Source organism: Rhipicephalus sanguineus, unplaced genomic scaffold (assembly GCF_013339695.2).
Source record: "Rhipicephalus sanguineus isolate Rsan-2018 unplaced genomic scaffold, BIME_Rsan_1.4 Seq410, whole genome shotgun sequence".
NCBI classification, from domain to species: Eukaryota; Metazoa; Arthropoda; class Arachnida; order Ixodida; family Ixodidae; genus Rhipicephalus; species Rhipicephalus sanguineus.
The window spans coordinates 28,367-48,836 of record NW_023615193.1 but is presented as its reverse complement, the minus strand read 5'-3'; the positions used below and the strand labels follow the sequence as shown (position 1 = coordinate 48,836).

Here is a 20,470-nt window from a genome sequence, read left to right as displayed (position 1 = left end):
AGGGATGGGATTCAACGGCGCTTTTGCAATAAGGCCTTAGATGCCTCATCACCGCGGGAAGTGACCGTCGGCGGCGTCGGCTTCGACACGAATGATGCAATAATCACTTACGTGATGACGTCATGATGACGTCACAGGTTGCCAAGTACCAAGACGCTACATGGTGACCCCATGACATCTTCGATGGCCTGGCTTGGTCAAAGGCAGTGCTTGGTTCCCGAAGGCAGTGGAAAACCAGGCGAGGTGCAGAAAGCTTTCGGAAGGGGGCACAATACATCGATTGAAAAAAACGAGGAGGTGCCTTTGGCATTTCGAGTCGTCTCACGCGTAAGGGACCCCCGTCAGTTCTTTTTTTCTTCTTTTTTAGGTGCAGCGAAAGAGCACTTACACAACGAAAAGACCACACTACGCGGCCTCCCTGGCTAGCGTGTGTGCTGTTCTGGGACTTTACGCGATTGATTTCCTGCATTTAACAATTCATCTTTTGCACTCAACAGTGTAATTTCCGCGCGACTAAAACATATATATCTCTGTCTCGCGAATCCTTCGCCGATTTTTACAAAGGAGTTCTTTAGCCAGTTTTGCTTCAGTTTCTCTAACGACTTGCCTTACGGCTGGAGCTTTTATATAGTACAAAATAGACATATGGTGAGATGGCGGTTGCAACGGATCGTACGACTATGAGAAAGCGCGCTGCGTAGAGTCGTCAGTTATGCGCATCGTGACACGTGAGCCGCCAGAGAGTTTTGAAGAGACCTGATTGAAGCTGCACCTAGAGGTGGAGCTTGGTGCGCGCAGTTTTGCACGCGAAGGCAGGCCGAAGAAGAAGAAGCGACCGGTTGGCTAAAAAACTAGTATTGCACTCTTTCATTGATGCGTACGTGTTTTTTTTTTGTATATATTCATTGCTATTATTTATTTATTCTTTTTATTGGCATCAGCATTCAATACTCAAAATATGTAAAAAAAATTTTGTAAGACAACTTCTTGGCCAATCCCCCTGAGTGGGTATGAGCCATGCAGTAGAGGACACTACTACTACTACTACTACTACTGCTCCAAAATGGCGGACCAGGCGACCGACACGGTGAGTCCCTGCCTGCACCGTCACTGTATAAGCGTCAAGTTCGCCATTACAGTTGCGCCGGATTCAGTAGAAACGTCGTCTGTAATATACCGTGGTGCCAACAATGTCGAGCGTTAGTTCTTTCGGCTGGCTTGTTGCGTGGCCCCGGCAGGACGTAAGGGCGCAGCCCTCCGAGTGTGCTTCGATATTCTATGGCATAGGCGGAGACTTTTCATTTTCCGGGGGGGGGGGGTGGGGCGCCGGGATCTTCGCTGCCGCCTTCTGTACTCATTCTCGAATTACCCTTTCTCATCCTTCTTCCTCTAATTTTCCTCCTCACCCTTTCCCATGTTTTGAAAAAACGCCGGGGTGCGCAGGTGATCGTACTTTTTCTTTCTGCCGATGAAAACAGCAAACTGCCGCGAACACATTAACGTATGTGAGGTGTTGCTTTATGACGGGGTCGAAAACAGCAATTAACTTCAAAAGACCAATGAAATTTCCGACATTGCTCTCGTGGCCTGTTTGAAGACTCTCTCGGTGCCCTCGCAATGCCAAGTTCTGTGTAGCAAGGAATTTTATGCAATGGGCGACTCTCTTCAGAATTTCACGCCACTTGTGCTTTTCTTTCTCCATCTGTGACTGAAGGTCGGCATCAATTGCTCCTGCGGCACTCATTAAATTTCTTTCCATTTCTTTCCACTGTGTGAAACACATTCGGTGATTCTTTGCATTTTCATGAAGAGTAATTCTCTCGGGTGCCTTCCACTTAGTAAATCCCCCTTCTAGCTCTAAATATGATAGCTGATCTGAGCGGGAAAAAAGGAGGCAACGAATGCAAAATGCTGCCTTTTTGGCGGGAGAGTAGGCTAGCCACGATCGGTTGACTTCTTCACCACGACCATCGCCTAACTTCTTCTAAACTAACCCTTGGTCATTGACCGGTTGTTTGTTGGCAAGAAAGGTCCTTCCCGATTTTGGAAATACTTGACACCGAGTTTAACTACTTCCGTTTTCAGAGCGTCAGACACAACTGCTTTTCCAGTACCCGCGTCAAATTTTAAGAGCCTAGGTCATGGTTCTGAACGAGCTCTGAAATAATAGGTTGAGGCTGTTTCGTGCAATCCAGTTCGCTTGGCTTCATAGCATCAGGTTGAACATGCCGAAGTCCAATGTCACTGTGCCGAAGACCAATGCCGAAGTCCAATGTGCTGAACATGCCGAAGTCCAATGTGACAGGAATAGGTTGAAGTGGGGAGAGATAGAAGAGCAGCTGAGGCAGGAGGAATTGGTGGTATATGGGCTTGTAGAGGACGCATTTTAGGGACATGTAGCAACCACCTTGCAATCCGGACTACGCATGGGAATATTGAAATAGAACAGAAGGCAGCAGAAAGGGGGGTGGAATCGGGGCATTTATTCATAAGGGTGCAGGTTGGCAAAGGGTCAAGCAGGAGTACAGGGAACATTTGTGGCTAAAGGGAAAGGTGGCAGGGCAGATGACGCTCCTTGGTTTGTATACTTGTGGACAGGACCAAAAGCCAGAGAGGAAAACCAAGAAATGGTGGAGTGCATAGCAAATGATATTGACGAACTAGGAAAAGAGTGCGAGATAATTATACTGGGAGATATGAACGCGCACATAGAGGATATGGATGGGTATACTGACTCAACAGGCAAAACGCTGATGGATATGTGTGAAAGGCATGATTTAATCATTTGCAACAGTACTGAGAAGTGTGAAGGGCAGATAACATGGGAGGTAGGAGGGCTACAGTCAACGATAGATTACGCACTGATGTCACACAATGTATGATAGGCTAAGGGTAATGAACATAGATGAATATGGCTCCAGAAGCCTAGGTAGTGATCACAAGCGTATCAAGCTGAGTTTTGGAAGAGAAATGAAAATAGGAAGGGGGCAAGATGAGCAACCACAGGGGAACTTTTATTCAGACAGGCAAATAGAAATAGCACTAAACAAATTGAGAAAGTAATCACCGAGGATACTAAAACAGCGTGGACGTACACAAAACTAACTAGACTGAGCTAGAGGAAGTCGACCGGGAAAAAGAGACAAACCCAAGAGCTGGTGGGACGAGGAAGTTAAGAGGGCCATAGTAAAACGTCAGGAAGCCTCCAAAAACACAGATACGCTAAGCAGAGGGGTGAACCGGAAGACGATGTCGAAAGAAAATGGGATAACTTCTTAAGCTGTAGAAGGGAAGCATCCCATCTCATCAATGAAAGATTAGAAGAAAAAAGGGGGACCAGTGGGTGGCAGAAGTAAACAAGAAGGATAGAAAGGCAGCTGCAAAGTTCTGGAACCATCTCAACTCCCTGAGTAACAAGACAAGCCTAGAGGCTAGAGCAGAGGTTTATAACTACAGCTCAAGATGTCAGGCTAGAAGGGGATGAGGCAATGGAATATATAAGAACAATGATGACAGAAAAATTAAAAAAAAAATTCGGCAGATCTCACGTACCGTGGGTATCGATGTTATGCGAAGCATGCGCCGGATGGTGACTGTGGCATAATTTTTCATGTTGAGCGAAACAATACGGAATGACGCGAGAGAAATGTGGAAGTGACATAAACACACTCATGTGCTGAAGAGTTGCATATGTATTATATAACCAATTGTTTACAGTTAGGTAACGAGGCCAACAGCAACATAGGTGTTACCATCACCAGACGCGGTAAGCTTATATTCTTCAATACTGGATAGCGCGAATCCAAACAGCACAAAGAAGAAGCACAAATGCACAGGACAGGCGTTACTCGCAACTAAGCTTCATTCAGGAAAGTTCCCCTGGATATACACACAGCCAAGTGGCACACGCAGGCGCACTGCACGTACGTTACAGTCACAGTTGCAGTTGGGTTACAGTTGTTATGCTTATACTTATCTGTTATGACGGAGAACGCACGCACGTTTCACGAACCCGTGTGCATGTGTGGAAGGGGTTCTTGACAGTTCTTGAACAAAGGTCATCATCACCGTGATCAGTCAGCACCAGCAGCTGGACCAGACTTTTTAATCGGATCCGTTCGTGATCGCGGCTACGAGGGGTCTAAGTGTAGTGAAGTGCGAGGTATAGCACAACTGGTGTAAATCCTGGATGCCTACGATGAAATGATCTATGACGCCTCCTGTCCTGCACGTGGCAGCGAGGTCTTTTGATGCCCTGTCCACATTCAAGGCATCTTTCACGCAGTATAAAGACCAGGTGCTGTTGGTCTTGATAAATCAGTGTTGAAGTCACCGGTAATGATGAGAGGCCTGGTTCTCTCGGCAGATTTATTGTAGGAGGCATTGACCACGGTTTTTGCGTAATCAACGTGGTCCACGTTGCGGAGCACGTGAACGAGTGCATGTTAGTTGAGCGTCTTCCACGGGTAGTATGTCCTCAGCTTCATCACTTTTCCTGTGTCCGCCACGGTGGTGTAGCGGTTACTGTGCTAAGCTGCTAACCCGAAGGTCACGGGTTCGATCCCGGCCTCAGCGGTCGCATTTCGATGGATGCTAGATGCCCGTGTACTGTGCGATCTCGGTGCACGTTAACGAATACTAGATGGTCAAAATTAAAGCCCCAACAATTATTATTATCACCACTTTCCTTGCGTTTCAATGTGTGTGTTCGCGTTTACTGTGTTGGTTGAGATTTTGTATCACCTGTGGCACATACCCGCGTAACATAAACTCTGGTATACGGGTATGTGCCACACGTTACTGAGAGAAAGGGTTTCATGACGTACGCGACAGGTATTTTGCGTTATTAATGTCATGACCAGTGAATCATGTTCTTCATGAACTGATCCTCTGTTGTGCGAATTTTGGTATATTACAACCTGTGGAGACGACCAGGAGAGCTCCCAGACGTAGGCGGCTAGATAGATAGATAGATACGTAGATAGAAACGCCAAAAGTGCCTGAGGTTCGCTAATAAATGCTTCGCATTTAAAAACAAGGAAGCGCCACATGCACCCTAACGGACAAGGATAGAGCAAGTAGCGCAGTGGCTCCACTTGGACAACGAGAGTGGGAAAGGGCAGAAAAGAGAGTTCCTAGTAGCACATCAACACCCACTGATGGCATCCCAATTATGCTCATAAATAAATTGGGTCCGAAGTCTAAGCAAACATTTAGAGAGGCAGCGAGCAAAACAATAGTGGATGGTGAAGTCCCCGATGGGTGGAAACTAAGCAGGATGAGCATGATCTATAAAGGAAAGGGGGACAAAGCAGACATAAACAACTACCACCCTCTAACAGTGACATCAGTGGTTTACAGGCTGGTGATGCAAATTATGAAGGAAAGACTGCAGGCATGGGTATATGATGAGGGGGTGCTGGGGGAACTGCAAAACGGCTTCCGGAAACAAAGGAGGTTGGAGGACAATCTGTTCTCATTGACGCAGTGCATTGAAATTGCAGAAAAAGAACACAGACCCCTGTGGCTGGCATTTCTGGATATCAAGGGAGCCTACGATAGTGTGATTCAAGAGGACTTGTCGGAAATACTGGACACACTATATGTGGAAGATGGAATAACTAATCTCTTAAAGGATATTTATAATGGTAACACGGTAGTTATAAAATGGGAAAAGCAGGTATCCAAGCCTATAGAGATACAACGAGGGCTTAGACAGGGGTGTCCCCTGTCACCCTTGTTATTTATGCTGTGCCTAAGAGGATTAGAAGCCAAATTAGAAGGGAGTGGACTTGGCTCCAGCCTCTCTTTGTCAAGCAAGGAAAACGCATTGAACAGTCATTACCAGCATTGATGCATGCAGATATAGTACTAATGGCCGACAATAAGGAAGATTTGCAGGGATTTATAGCCATCTGCGGTAATGAGGGAGATAGGTTAAATTTGAAGTTCAGTAAGGAAAAATCGGCAGTCATGATTTTTAATGATAACCAAGGCAGTGAGCATAGGATACAGGAGGTCACGCTGGAAATAGTGGATAAATACAAATATCTTGGCGTATGGACAAGCAACGGGGCTGAGTATCTAAGGGCGCACGAAAGATACGTGGCGACTAAAGGTAACAGGAATGCAGCAGTAATGAAAAATAGGGCACTGTGTAATTACAATAGGTATGATGTTGTGAGAGGAATATGGAAAGGGGTCATGGTTTCTGGTCTGACGTTCGGCAATGCGGTCTTGTGCATGAGATCAGAAGTTCAAGCAAGATTAGAAATTAAGCAACGTGGAATAGGTAGGCTTGCTTTAGGAGCTCACGGGAATACACCAAATCAGGGAGTACAAGGTGATATGGGATGGACATCATTTGAGGGCAGGGAAGCTAGCAGCAAGATAAAATTTGAGAAGCGATTGAGAGAAATGGGGGAGGAGCGTTGGGCTAGGAAGGTTTTCAGCTACTTGTACATGAGGAATGTCGATACAAAATGGAGGAAGCGGACCAGAAAATTGACAAGTAAATACTTAGAAAACGACAGAAGACCGAACCAAAGGGAACTATCGGTTAAGATTTTAAGAAGAAGGTGAAAGAAACTGAGAGGGACATGTGGAAACTGAGGATGAGTATGAAATCAGCACTGGAGACCTACCGAACTTTCAAGCAGGAAATTGCGAAGGAAAAGATCTGCTATAATTCTCGGGGTAGTTCTCTGCTGTTTGAGGCCAGGACGGGAGTATTGCGGACCAAGACGTACCGAGCCAAATACGAAGGAATAGACACGTTATGTAGTGCGTGTGGAGAGGAGGAGGAAACGGCTGAACACTTGATGGCGAAGAGTTGTCCAAAGCATTGGGGTTTAGGGACAGTGAAGGTAAAATAGACTTTAAGCGGGTAGAAATAACCAGGAGGAGGTTATCTGATTGGTGGCTACAATCAAGGCGCGAGTGAAAATTCCTTCACCTACATAGTGCTAGTATTTAACTGTAATACGGCTAGGTGGCGTGAGCCGCCGCCCGATCTAAAGGGTACAGCCTTATCCATCCATCCATCCATCCATCCATCCATCCATCCATCCATCCAGCGCTAATCTATCGTCTTTCGGCGACATTTGCAGCAAAGCACGCAGATACGCGGCCAATTTTTTTAATTTCTGCATTTATTCCTTGATATTGGCTACCTCACACTGAATCTGTTTGAGGGTGCTGTTTCCTGATGCCCGCAGCAGTCTAGTCACGGGAGACGTCCGCCAAAGAGGGGAGGCCACTAAACCCTATACTCGACCAACGCTAATGTCGGCGCTATCTACTCTCGCTCACTCCCTCTTGGCTACGCATCTCAACAACTTTTACTCGAAGGGATTCGTGCTGGGGCCGGGTAGGAAAAGAGGCAACGAGTTTTCCTTATTTACAAACAAATTATTTAATAGTACTCATAACTTGCCTACGCACATACTCTCAACACACAACACCCGCTACACAAAATCATAATACATGAATAAAACACTTGTGATACGCGACACAGGATACATACTCAAAATAACTGCTACAATGCAATGGCGCGAACAATCAAGGTTATAGAGTTAAAGAAAACATAGCGCAGAAACAGGACTCAGTAAAGGTAACACACGAGGACACACACAATGAAGTTATTAATTAATAAAACCGCGCAATGTCTCAATCCGCCGCCTCCCTTCCCGCAAAGTTCGTTAAAATAAAGGAGAGGAAGCTCGTCTTACGAAAGGTCCGTTGATGGAGGCCTCGGGGCTGGGCCGGCTGGCTGTGCGAGTCGGGGCTCGGGGTTAGTTGCCTAGGTCGCTGTCCAATTCGTCCGGGGCTCTTCAAATCTCTTTTCTTCTCATCGTCTCCTGTCTCGATCTCCTTTTTCGCATTCCGTCTCGTTCCGTTTTCGATCGTGTTCGCGCGGCCGCTTTTCTTAGGCCCCAACTCCGCCTCTCCGTGACGCCCAACCAATTGTCACTATTTACACAACATTCTTCATTGTCAGTCGGCTTGTATCGGCCTGACGACCGCCCCTCCCTGGCATTTAACCAATGCCGTGCACTATTGATGCGACATATTTTCCTGTCGGTCAGTGCGTGTCAATCTCGACGACTGCCCTCGCAGCCTACACCAGTGAAAAACACCCTCTCCAGCAACGTAGAGCAAGCAAAAACGTAGAAGCTCCAAATTGAGAGAGTGGAACGGGCGAGCTGTCCGCTGTTGCGTGAATTATTGGCGACCAGGAATGCCAACGCTCGGACCAAGCGCGACGCGCAGTGTTTTGCGAGCGCCGCGTTGAAAAGCCCCTGGCCGCCCCCCGTCGCTCCAGTTTCCGGTGTTTCACGACCCGATGTCCAGGTCGGGTTTCGACGTCCCCACCCCAGTGTCGTCCGCGCAATTCTCCGCAGTCGCCGCTTCTTCTTCTTCTTGGAACGCCGCAGGCGGTCATCCACGGAGGACGCGATAATGAGCCCGGGAGCCGCGGAGGTTAACGGAATCGCGTGAAGGGGGCCGCCGAAAGGCGCTCCGCTGACACCCCCATGCCATAGAACTGTTAACTGAGGGGGCGCCCGGCACTTCGACGCTGTAGTGGCCGCGCGCGAGAGAAGCCGTCACCCGATCCGGGTGTTTACGCGGTGGGCCCGCGGGGACCGTCAACAGAATTCTTCCCCAAACTCTGCTCCGAAATGCCCCGAAAAGAAGGGGCTTCTCTTCGCCGAAGCTTGGGTTGAGGAAATGGATGTAAACATCTTCAGAGGCCTGGGGTTTAGTCTGGGCTTTCGGGAATGTCAGAACGTGGCATTTTTCAGATTCGCGGGCTTTCTTTATCAACAGGAAATAATGCGACGTTGTTCAAAGTAGCAGAGTTAGATGTCATTTAAACATGCCCACATATGCCTCATTGACATTTTTATAATTATGGAGTTACAAAGCGCTTGTGTTGTCTAGTCTTTCTGTGCACTCGTCTTTTGCGCTGTTTCAATATGAACGCAAACCAACTAGCCCAACTCTCCCTTTTGCTGGAGTTACAAATATAATTATGACTCTAATTATCATTAACGAAAAATTAGTAGTGGCTGCTCCAGTGTACTAGGAAGTTGGAACAATGTGTACTAGGTTTGCTTCACGTAACGCCGTTCCTTTTAGGAAGTCGTGCTGCGTGATAGCTGGGACACCCTTTATAATTTTTCCGGGAATAAAGCGCCTCTATGCACTCATCAGCTGGTGCTAGCGTAGTGGCAATACTCCGTGCGGAAACAATAACGTACGTAAAAATACTCACAGTTGGGCAGGAGTTCTGTTGCGAAGACGTCCCTCGTCGTGGTGACAAGCTCTGGTGAGCAGCGGTTTGGACTCGGGGTTTGCAGGAATGGAGTCTTGCGTAGCGATTGGTTCTGGCCTGACGCTAGGATATCGTGTTCAATCCGGAGACGCAATACTCAATGCCTGTGGAGCTAAGAAATACCTCAATGCACTTAGCTAAATATTTAACATACGAATGTCTCCTCGACCGCTCTCGTTCGGTCGACTGACCCTCGTTTCTAGCTTCTATAGATCGACCCCCAAGTTGGCAAGAACACCAAACACTTTAATTTCATTACACAAAGACCACGCCTCCAAGAGCATGTGCCAATATAAGTAGGAGGGCCTATATACTAACTAACACACTCAGGGCTCCTGATTGTCCATGTCAACAACAACCAAAAGTTCGTACACAAACAGTTACTTGATGCACACTCTCGCTCACAAACTCCCAGGTATTCCTCAAAAAACAAGCAGGCCTCCCGCCCCAGACTCGGTCCTCAAGCGGTGTCGTCACGAATCTGATTGCTCTCAGCGAATTATAAAGCGCCACCACACACCACGCGTGCAAATGGCCGCGGCTTTCGCGATTGCCGCGATGGATGTGTTTGTAGACTTTGAACCTCGCAGCGAATATCTCACCGTAAAAGCAGGATGGCATTTCAGTGAGTGTGCAATGACCCCCGTGCTCTTGCGGCGGTGGCAGCTCTTCCTGCGTACGAAGCCTGGCTCCAAACGACGGAAAGCGAAGCATCGCTTCATCGAAGGCATGCGAGGCGTCCAGTTGCCAAACGCTGTTTATGTACACACGTATTTCATTGTGCGTTTTTATTAATGGCGATTTCCTTTTGGAGAACTCGAGCAGAGGCGCCACGAAGTGAAGAGAGTCGCAGCGGACCAGTGAGAGCAGGGCCATGCAGGGCCACTCAATCCGCTCGTGGAATGCGGCATGCATCTGAAGATCAGGTGGGAGGGCGCCAGTGGGGAGAAATGTGCCATGTGATCAAAACCATAGAAGCCCCATAGTTCTCTGCGGCACAGCGGCAGAACACGCGTGAAATCCGACGCAGAATCGCTGCGAAGCTCGCTCGTGATTGCAGCGATGGATGCGATTTTGAACATCGCAGAGAAGCGCTCGCCACGGAAGCAAGATTGCATTTCAGCGAGTCTGAAAGGACCCCCGTGCTCTCGCGGCAAATCTTTCTGCGTACGATATGTCTGGCAGCAACCGACGGAAAGCGAAGCCATGCTTTTTGTCGACGGCGTGCGAGGCGTCCACTTGACGAATACTGTTTATGTACACGCGTATTAAAGGCGAAGCATTTGTTAGCGAACTTCTGCGACTTTGAGCGTATCTATCTATCTATCTATCTATCTATCTATCTATCTATCTATCTATCTATCTATCTATCTATCTATCTATCTATCTATCTATATCTATCTATCTATCTATCTATCTATATCTATCTATCTATCTATCTATTTTGTGCCCTCCAGGCCGTTTCGTTAATAGGATGTACACCAAAATTGGTATAGCGTAACATGACTGTATGACGAACATAAATGACAGGTCATAACATGAAAATCATGACATGCATGTCATGAACGACATGATTTACATGCCACAGTCTTGGTGCTCTGGCGACCGTTTCGCTAGCTTGGCATACACCAAAATTGGTATTGCGCGATATGACTGTGTGACGAACATAAATTACAGGAGTTAATATGAAAATCATGACACGCATGTCATGTACAGCATGACTTGCGTGCCACGCTCATGGTGCGCTCGCGGCCGTTTCGCTAACTTGATATGCACTAAAATTGGTATGGCGTGACGTGACTGTGTGAAGAACATAAATAACAGGTGGCAACATGCAAATCATGACATGCATGACATGTAGGGCATGATTTAGACGCCACGCTCATTGTGCGCTTACGGCCGTTTTCTCAACTGGATATATACCACAATTTGTATGGCGTGGCAGGAGTGCGTGACGAACATAAATAGCAGATCACGCATCGTATATATATACCAGAATATACGTTTCACTAGCATGGCATATACCAGATTGTACATGCATGCATTCATGACAAACTTGCGATATATAGTGAACTAGATGTCACGACATGAATGACTTCGATTGTCTCAATGACAAACAAGACGACGTATGCAGCTCTTTGCTGGCTGCTTCGCATTACATCGATTCCCACATTGTGTGGGATCTGCTGGTTTTTTCATTTTGAGTTTTTATTAATGGCGATTTCCGTTTGGAGAACTGGAGCAAAGGCGGCGTGAAGTGAAGAGAGACCCGGCAGGGCCACGCAGGGCCACTCAATCCGCCCGTGGAATGCGGCACACATCCGAAGAGCAGGTGAGAGGGTGCCAGTGAGGAGAAATGTGCCATGTGATCAAAACCATAGAAGCCCCATAGTTCTCTGCGGCATAGCATCAGAACACGCGTGAAATTCGACGCAGAATCGCTGCGAAGCGCGCTCGTATAAACGACGTCAACATCACCGGGGTCAGACTACACCTGGTCCCTGAATTATTACCACCCCACTCACAGGCAGAAGCAAAATAAAAACGAATGAGGGAGACATCACGATGAATAGCTCTCGACCGGACTGCGTCTGTTATCCCTACGAAAAGCTTGAAGGGACGTTAGCAAATATCATTCAGTTTTTCGTTATTTTCTCGCTTGTTTAAAGCTCAGTTCACAGTAAGAATGGCATGAATGTGATCGTAATACGACAATTTGTCATTACAGTTATACTTCCTGTATCTCTTTAGTGTTATTGTGCACGAGGCCCATCACTGGAGGCACGGGCACTGCAGTCGTTGTGAAGTGCTAAGTAGGAAAACTTGATGCCACCTTGCTTCACGGAACCTTGCTCTGACGACGGGAAGCCGGCAGCCGAAATGCGTTTTTTTTTTCTTTAGGGTTCCCGCTTTAATTAGGCTCATTTCACAGCTAGTTCATGTGCACTGGAATCTAGAAACAACAAGAGCTTGGAAAGCGTGACCAATGTTTTTGGCGGCATGCTGCTCTGGTGCTGTGCGCCACAATTAATGCATAAAGCGTGCGAGGGAGCAGGGTGTATTATCACATTTACGGTGCAAGTGTTTCCAGGAGAGAATACGCCAACACAAGAACGACGTCAGGAAGATGGAAGCGCAGCGCAGCGCTCTTGCAGAGCACCGTGATAAGCACGACCATAAAATCGACTTTGACGGCGATTCTGTTCTAGAAACAGAAATGAATCCGGGAAGAAGGCTCTTGCTCGAGTCTTGGCATATTCAGCACACACCTGGAAACGTGAACCGCTCGCTTAAACGTGAGAGAAAGGGAAAGCCGGTGCCGTGGTGAGAGAACAAGACGTGGCGATGCTTCCATGATCAACTCAGTCACCCTTTGAGGAAGGGACCGAATCGGTCCCGAAACGTCGGGCTTTCTTCAAACTGTGGCTGGAGCCATTTCAACTTCCACAATCTTAACAGAATCGGAACAATTCCAACTACTTCGCAAATCGCCTCGCACGTCCCCGGCGCACACTTTGCAAACACCTGTAAGTTTCCAGCAGGAATATTTTCCCACAAAACCTCTTGTTCCCAGACTTTTTCTCGCTCTAAGCGTGTTCACTCTCCACATTCCATGCGAAGGTGGGAAATCAGCCTCAAGGCTTTTAAAACATACTGCAGGAAAGCCAAGCCTCATTGTAAGTTCCCTCTTGCACAGAGAGAGAGAGAGAGGAGAGAGAGAGAGAGGGGGGTAAACGAAAGGAAGGAAAGAGAAGGACATGTGTTAGTGCTGAATGGGAAAGTAGTTTTAGGAGGTTCAAACGGCTCCAGCCAAGTTTATAGAGAGCCCGACGTTTGTCAGCTTTGCTGAGACGCTTTGCTGAGACGATTCTGCACCTCACGATTACACTTCTGAACTACATATCAGGATCCACCTCTCTGTGCTCCGGTGGGGGCTACGCCCCCCCTGGGAAAGTTCGGGGGGGGCTCGAGCCCCCGAGCCCCCCCGTAGTCTCCGCCTATGTTCTATGGTAACCAGCATAAGCGTACCGCAGGGTTAACTATTGAGGGGTGGGGAGGGGGGCAATTCATCTTCACCGTAGCCATCCCCCCCCGGCCCCCTTTCGTTGATCGAGTCCGACGAGAGACAACAAGCTCCGCAATGAATGCGAAAATGAAAATGAAGCGATGACGACGGCGTGCCATTGGTCCGCTGCTTTTCGGGGGTGAAGGTCGGAAGTAAGTAGTTCTTTAAATACAACATCGGGGTTCCTCGGCCACCATTATCACAAAAAATAAAACAAAACAAAAAAAAACAAAAAACAGGTGAGGCCGTTAGCTGCTGATTCTGAAACTGAGAGCAAGGTCACGAATATTACATTTCTCGATTGTTCGGGAGCATGCATTCTGCGCAAGCACGATGTTAGTCGGTCAATAGAGAGAGAGAGAGAGAATAAATTTTAATGAAACAAAACAGTGTCGTGGATAACCACGGGCAGGGCCCCGCTTGTCACGGCAAAAGCGGCGAGATATGACAACGAAGAGCACCACACACTTAAACGGGACTGTCTACCGCTCGGAAGAATTTTTCTGATTGTGGTGAAAATAAAAAGGTCATTCGTCACATCGGCGGCAACGAGCATGCTTTTGCCCCATAAAAAAGGAATTAACCCTGTTCATGCCTCCACTGACCAACGCCGCCGCGGCACAGAGGTTGTGCACGTTTCGCGTCTCAAACCCTTTCATCTGCGTTCCACAATGTAATTCGCGGCCAGGCTGGCCGCTTTCGTCAACGGGGGAAATTAGTGTAGGCATTAATCGGACATTCATCTTCCTCATCTGTAAATAACCATCATCAGTCATTGGCTCGGGCGTCTTCTTCGTCGGCGCCATCTTGCCTTTGGCGTAATAAAGCGTCGGCTGAACCGCTTTATTTCAATATTTAATTTGATGTTCAAAATCGTGAAAGAATGTCCGCTAGCGTCACCCAACAGCGATGTGGTCAATCTACTGGTAGGACAAGAAATCCTCGCAGGTAGACTCATTTTAATTGAAAACAAACATGTATAACTTGAAATCGTATTTTACGCACTTGGGGCAGCTTTCGGTTGCGTCAGAGAGTAATTTTTGCTTTTTATTTCTCACGCATCCAAAAAGGCGCCCGGTGACGCTGCTTGTGGCGCCGTCTTCGATTTAGTCTGCTTCAACTTGGCTTCAACTCATGCCCTATGCCATGCGGCCCTCTGCGTTAGTCGTACTGTGCCGCTGTATTGTTGTTAAGATGTCTGACATTTGCCCACCCTACATGTGCTGCGCTGTGAAGGCGTGCATTTATCGTCTCTTTTTGATGAATCTACTTGGCTTTGATTGCGGCAGCAGTGCTAAAATAAACGCATAGACTGCGATTACAGCAAAACAAATGTTCTGTAATCGTATAATAAGGCTTCATTAACCGCTAGCGCGCTGAAACGACTGTTACATTCAATACAATGGTGTTCAGCGAAAATAAAGTAATCCTACAAAAAATCACATGTGCTTTCGGTTAAATTTTTACCGGCTCTACAATCGTCATCGCGTCCACCAACCAGTGTTGTGGCATGTTTCACGCCAATGGAAGAAGACCGAACGCAGATCGAAAAATTCTTTTTTCAAAATTTCTACTCACTTTCCAGAGAAACCGCTGCGAGGTTGGACACTTCAGACGGTACGCTTTTCTACTGCGGTACAAAACAGAATAGCGATGAAGGACGGTAGACAGTAGACTGTCCGGTATTTGTGACCGACAACTGATTTTTCTCGACCCAGCTTTTTACGACGCGACAGGAAGCTCACCCTTCGTAGCGTTTGTAGCTGCAATGGTTTATCAGAAAAGCACGTAGTTATTTTATAAGCAGTATTTTTCGATCTGAAAGGCTCCAAACACGCATGGAGGCTTGCTCCAGCAACGCTGAGAATTGATAATGATGCCGCTAGCCCTTGTGAAAGCTGTCGTTGTTCTGCTTTCGCAGGAGTTACTGTAACTATGCTTAACCACCTTTATTTGAGCTTCCCGGTACTTGTACTAGAGTGTACTAGATACACTCTACTTGTACAGCGTTGTGTGCGCCTGCGGCCAAGGTTGCCTGCGCCTGTGTCATGGATCGCTTGTCCCGGCATCGTTACTCTCTCGATACACGAGCCAAGCCAAGTAATCGAAAATGTAACGGTGCTTATGCACGGCCGCACCGAGAAGCAGCGCGCGTCATTTCTGAGACGAAGTGTAGGTAGCAAAACTATGTCGCTCCAAATCTTAGCGACCTGGAAACTGCGTGCACGGTTGCATGAGCAGGCTGAAAAGTTGCTCAAGACGCGCTGACGAGCATGAGATCATTACGTCACGCGAAGGCAGCGCCACTTTAATGCATACTACTAACGCAGGCCTATATGTACATTATTATGGAGTAATACCAAGGTAAATGTAAATGGTAGCGAAGCTTCCATAGAAGCCCATACGTAAAGAAAATGGCTGCTCATCAGCTGCTCATGGGGCTTGGCGCCATCTGTGTGAGGAGGGAACACTTCCGGCGGAACAAAAAATAAAGCGGATGTGACGCAATATCCGGTAAAAAGTGACGTCATTTTGTTGGCACTAGCGCGAAATTTGACCTCAAAATATTTTTCCTAGGCCCCTGATCACTAAGGACTCGCGCTACAGCGAGCCGACAAGCCCTTGGCGAATGCGCTTGAAGCCAACGCTAGCTAAACTAGTATCGACCCGTGAATAAACAGCCGTGTTTAAGTGTACCGTCGTGGAATTCGCCTTGGTTTTACCAGGAAACTTATTCTCTGAGCTTTTATTCTGCGTTCGTGTGATCTTCCACAGCGTGAATAACGTAGGCAGCAGCGTACATCTATATTTGCAGCGTTGCTTATTTGCTTCGCACATGCGCAGGGGACTAAAGAGCGCATTGCATGCGTGCTTCAGTTCTAACGAGAAGAAATGACGCCTGGTCACGCCAAAATAATGATATTTCAGTTTTATTCAATGGTCACAATAAAGCAATTTAACACACCCTACACAATGAGCAACAAATGTCATAAGTACAAAAGGTGCGTACACTACGTGCACTATGTTTTGCTTTTGTTCCGATAAATTAACCTTACGTGTAACGTATCAAGACATGCGAATTGTAGCGATCGTAGCGCGACAGATAACTTAGCGATCTAGCTCACCGATAACCGGAAATATAGTAGGCACCGCATGTTCACGAAGGAAACCGGGCAGCAGGAATACTGATCCATGAAAATCCAGCAAGCACACTACTCCGAACCGTTGCCCGGTGTCTTATCTAGAAGAGAGGGCTCGCCAGGCGTACGCGTGTTGCTATTGCATCCTTGGACACCACATCGTTTCCGCTAGTACCGAGGAAAGCGTTCGGCGTGAAATGTTAGCCGCCTCGTGCCGTCCGTTGAACACCGTAGCCAACACGTTCACCAATGATGAAACGCACATCGCAACTTCGCGCACACAAAAATCAAATTCTCACCACAATAATTCACAGCACGCATGCAAGTGCGAAACACCAGCACACCTGAGGGGGTGTGTCGCCGCAGGACGAACTTTACGCGCGCCTTTCCGAACACTATATACTCGCCGACAACTTTTCTTGGCATTGAGCGAAGGCTACAGAGCCACAATGCACGTATCCTACCGCTAATGAATGTAGTCCCACAATTGCGTCCGTATTTTCTGCGTGATATATAAAATGCTCCTTCATTTTCTACATGTAGCTTTTTGTGACGGAACGCAGCGACACAAGCGAGTATCTGCATTTCTTTTAATTTACACGTTGTCACTTCGCGTTTTTGCATGCGTGAAAAAGTCGCGCCTTTTACCCGTACCTTAGACGCTAAGCAGCGTTTGCGTCGAAGTGCAACGCTAGCCATCACACTCCACGGCGTTACGAGACGCGCGCCAAACCGGACTACTTCGCGTAGCAGTACATGTGCAGACGCTCCGCCCCGTAGCTTTCCCTTCAGTGCCAAGAAAAGTTGTCGGCGAGTATACAAGGACTGCGTCGCAGAGCAATGGCATGGTCATTCTTTAGAGGGCGCTAATAAGAAGATTTTTGATAATGCATATACATTTTCATGAATTCTTTGTACACTGGATCTAAATAAATGTTATTCTGAAAAATCTCGGTCATAAAATATAAATATTATTTTGTTGTTGAATGAAATTAGGTTTTTGGTTATTAGTGTTTGTTCCCACCACACCTAGTCGCGCTTCAATCGCTACTCCCATAACTCCCCATGCTGATGTCGTGACAATAGGATCTGAACCGCTTTTCGCCCGAAGCTTCGCGACCTATTGGATAGACCTTGGTAATACCTTTAATATAAAGAAACGAACAATATTGAATACTAACAAACAAATCGTCAACCGCGTACAGCAATCAACGGCACGTGGCCGTCTTCGTCGGATTAAAGTCCGTAGATTTTTCCCTATTAGAAAAGCAGGAGAAGTCTAGGGACTTTACCAGATCATTCATGTTCTTGCCGCCAGAGGCGCCACAGGTCATTTTTATATTATATTAGGATATTATATTAGGAGATGAATGCGCACATAGAAGATATGGATGGATATACTGACCCAACAGGCTGAATGCTGATGGATATGTGTGAAAGGCATGATTTAATCATTTGCAACAGTACCGAGAAGTGCGAAGGGCAGATAACATGGGAGGTGGGAAGGCTGCAGTCGACGATAGATTACGCACTGATGTCACATAGGATGTATGATAGGCTAAGGGTGATGAACATAGATGAATAAGGTTCCAGAGGCTTGGGTAGTGAACAAAACAAACATATCAAGCTGAGTTTTGGAAGAGAAATGAAAATAGGAAGGAGGCAATATGAGCAACTACAGGGCAATATTTATCAGAAAGGCAAATAGAACTAGCAACTAAAGAGATTGAGAAAGTAATCACCGAGGATACTAAAACAGTGTGGACGTACACAAATCTAACTAGGCTGTTTGAGTTGGAGCTTGCTAAGGTACGAGCCAAATCAACCGGGAAAAGGAGACACAAACCCAAGAGCTGGTGGGATGAGGAAGTTAAGAGAGCCATAGTAAGACGTCAGGAAGCCTCCAGAGAACACAGGCATGCTAAACAGAGGGGTGAACCGGAAGATGACGTCGAAAGAAAATGGGGTAACTTTTTGAGCTGCAGAAGGGAAGCTTCCAATCTGAGCAGTGAAAAGATTAGAAGAAAGGGGGCCCAATGGATGGCGGAAGTAAACAAAAAGGATAGAAAGGCAGCTGCAAAGTTTTGGAACCATCTCAATTCTCTGAGTAATAAGACAAGCATGGAACAGAGGTTTATAACTACAGTTCAAGGGGTTAGGCTAGAAGGGGATGAGGGAATGGAATTTATAAGAACAATGGCGACAGAAAAATTTAAACAACAAGGAAGCGATGCATGCACCCTAACGGATGAGGATAGACCAATTAGCGCAGTGGCTCCACTGGGACAACGAGAGTGGGAAAGGGCAGAGAAGAGGCCTGGTTCCTATAGCACTTCAACAGGCCCTGACGGCATCCCAATTATGCTAATAAAGAAATTAGGTCCAAACTCTAAGCAAACATTAAGAGAAGCAGCGAGCAAAGGAATAATGGATGGCTAAGCCCCCCATGGGTGGAAACTAAGCCGGATGAGCATGATATATAATGAAAGGGGGACAAAGCTGATATAAACAACTACCGTCCTATAACAGTGACATCAGTAGTTTACAGGCTGGTGATGCAGATCGTAATTAAAGGAAAGATACAGACATGGGGGTGGAGAATGAGGGGGTGCTGGGGGAACACAAAATGGGTTCCGTAAACGAAGGAGGTTGGAGGATAACCTGTTCTCATTGACGAAGTGTATGAAATAGCGGAAAAAGAACACAGGCCCGCCCCCTGTGCCTGGCATTTCTAGATATCAAGGAGCTTATTACGATAGTGTGATTCAAGAAGACTTGTGGGGAATACTGGACACACTTGATGTGGAAGATGGAAAACTAATCTTTTAAAGGACATCTATAAAAGTAACTGGGTAGTTATAAAATGGGAAAAACAGGTATCCGAACCTATATAGATACAACGCGGGCTTCGACAGGGGTGTCCCTTGTCACCTCTGTTATTTATGCTGTATCTACAAGGATTAGAAGCTAAATTAGAGGGTAGTAGACTCGGCTTCAGCCTCTCTTTTGCCAAGCAAGGAAAAACACGTTGAACAGTCATTACCGGCATTAATGTACGCAGATGATATAGTGCTAATGGCCGACAACAAGGAAGATTTGCAGAGATTGATAGACATCTGCGGTAATGAAGGAGATAGGTTAAATTCGAAGTTCAGTAGGGAAAAATCGGCAATCATGATTTCTAATGACAATGAAGGTAGTGAGCTAAGAATACAGGAGGTCACGCTAGAGATAACAGATAAATACAAATATCTGGGCGTATGGATAAGCAATGGGGCTGAGTACCTAAGGGAACACGAAATATACGTAATGACTAAGGGCAACAGGAATGCAGCTGTAATGAAAAATAGGGCACTGTGGAACTACAATAGGTATGACGTTGTGAGAGGATTGGAAGGGGGTAATGGTCCCAGGTTTGACGTTTGGTAATGCGGTCTTGTGCACATAGGCGTGCGCAGAGGGGGGCAGGGGGGCAGCGGCCCCCCTAATCATCTGAGAGGGGGGGGCGCAAAATCTGCGCCGTGCATGACCCTTCTAGTCACCTAAGAGGGGGGGGGGCAAAAATAGCCCATACATGGACTTTTTAGGGTGGGGGGGCGCTGCGATGAACCTTCGCCCCCCCCCCTAATGAGGAACCCTGCGCACGCCTATGCTTGTGCATGAGGTCAGAGGTTCAAGCAAGATTGGAAAGTAAACAACGTGGCATAGGTAGGCTTGCTTTGGGAGCACACGGGAATGCCCCAAATCAGGGGGTACAGGGTGACATGGGATGGACATCGTTCGAGGGCGGGGAAGCTAGCAGCAAGATAGAATTTGAGGAGCGATGAGAAAAATGGGAGAGGAGCGTTAGGCTAGGAAAGTTTTCAGCTACTTGTACATGATTTGTTGATACTAAATGGAGGAACGAACTCGAAAATTGTGAAGCAA

At 47.1% G+C, this 20,470-nt stretch overlaps 1 long non-coding RNA gene across 1 annotated transcript; it reads left to right on the top strand.

The window, feature by feature from the left end:
* Positions 1 to 5,868: 5,868 nt before the first annotated feature.
* LOC125756658 (uncharacterized) lies at positions 5,869 to 19,933 on the top strand. Its single transcript, XR_007414665.1, has 2 exons — positions 5,869 to 6,018; positions 19,763 to 19,933. It is a non-coding gene; the product is annotated as an uncharacterized LOC125756658 (long non-coding RNA).
* Positions 19,934 to 20,470: the final 537 nt, after the last annotated feature.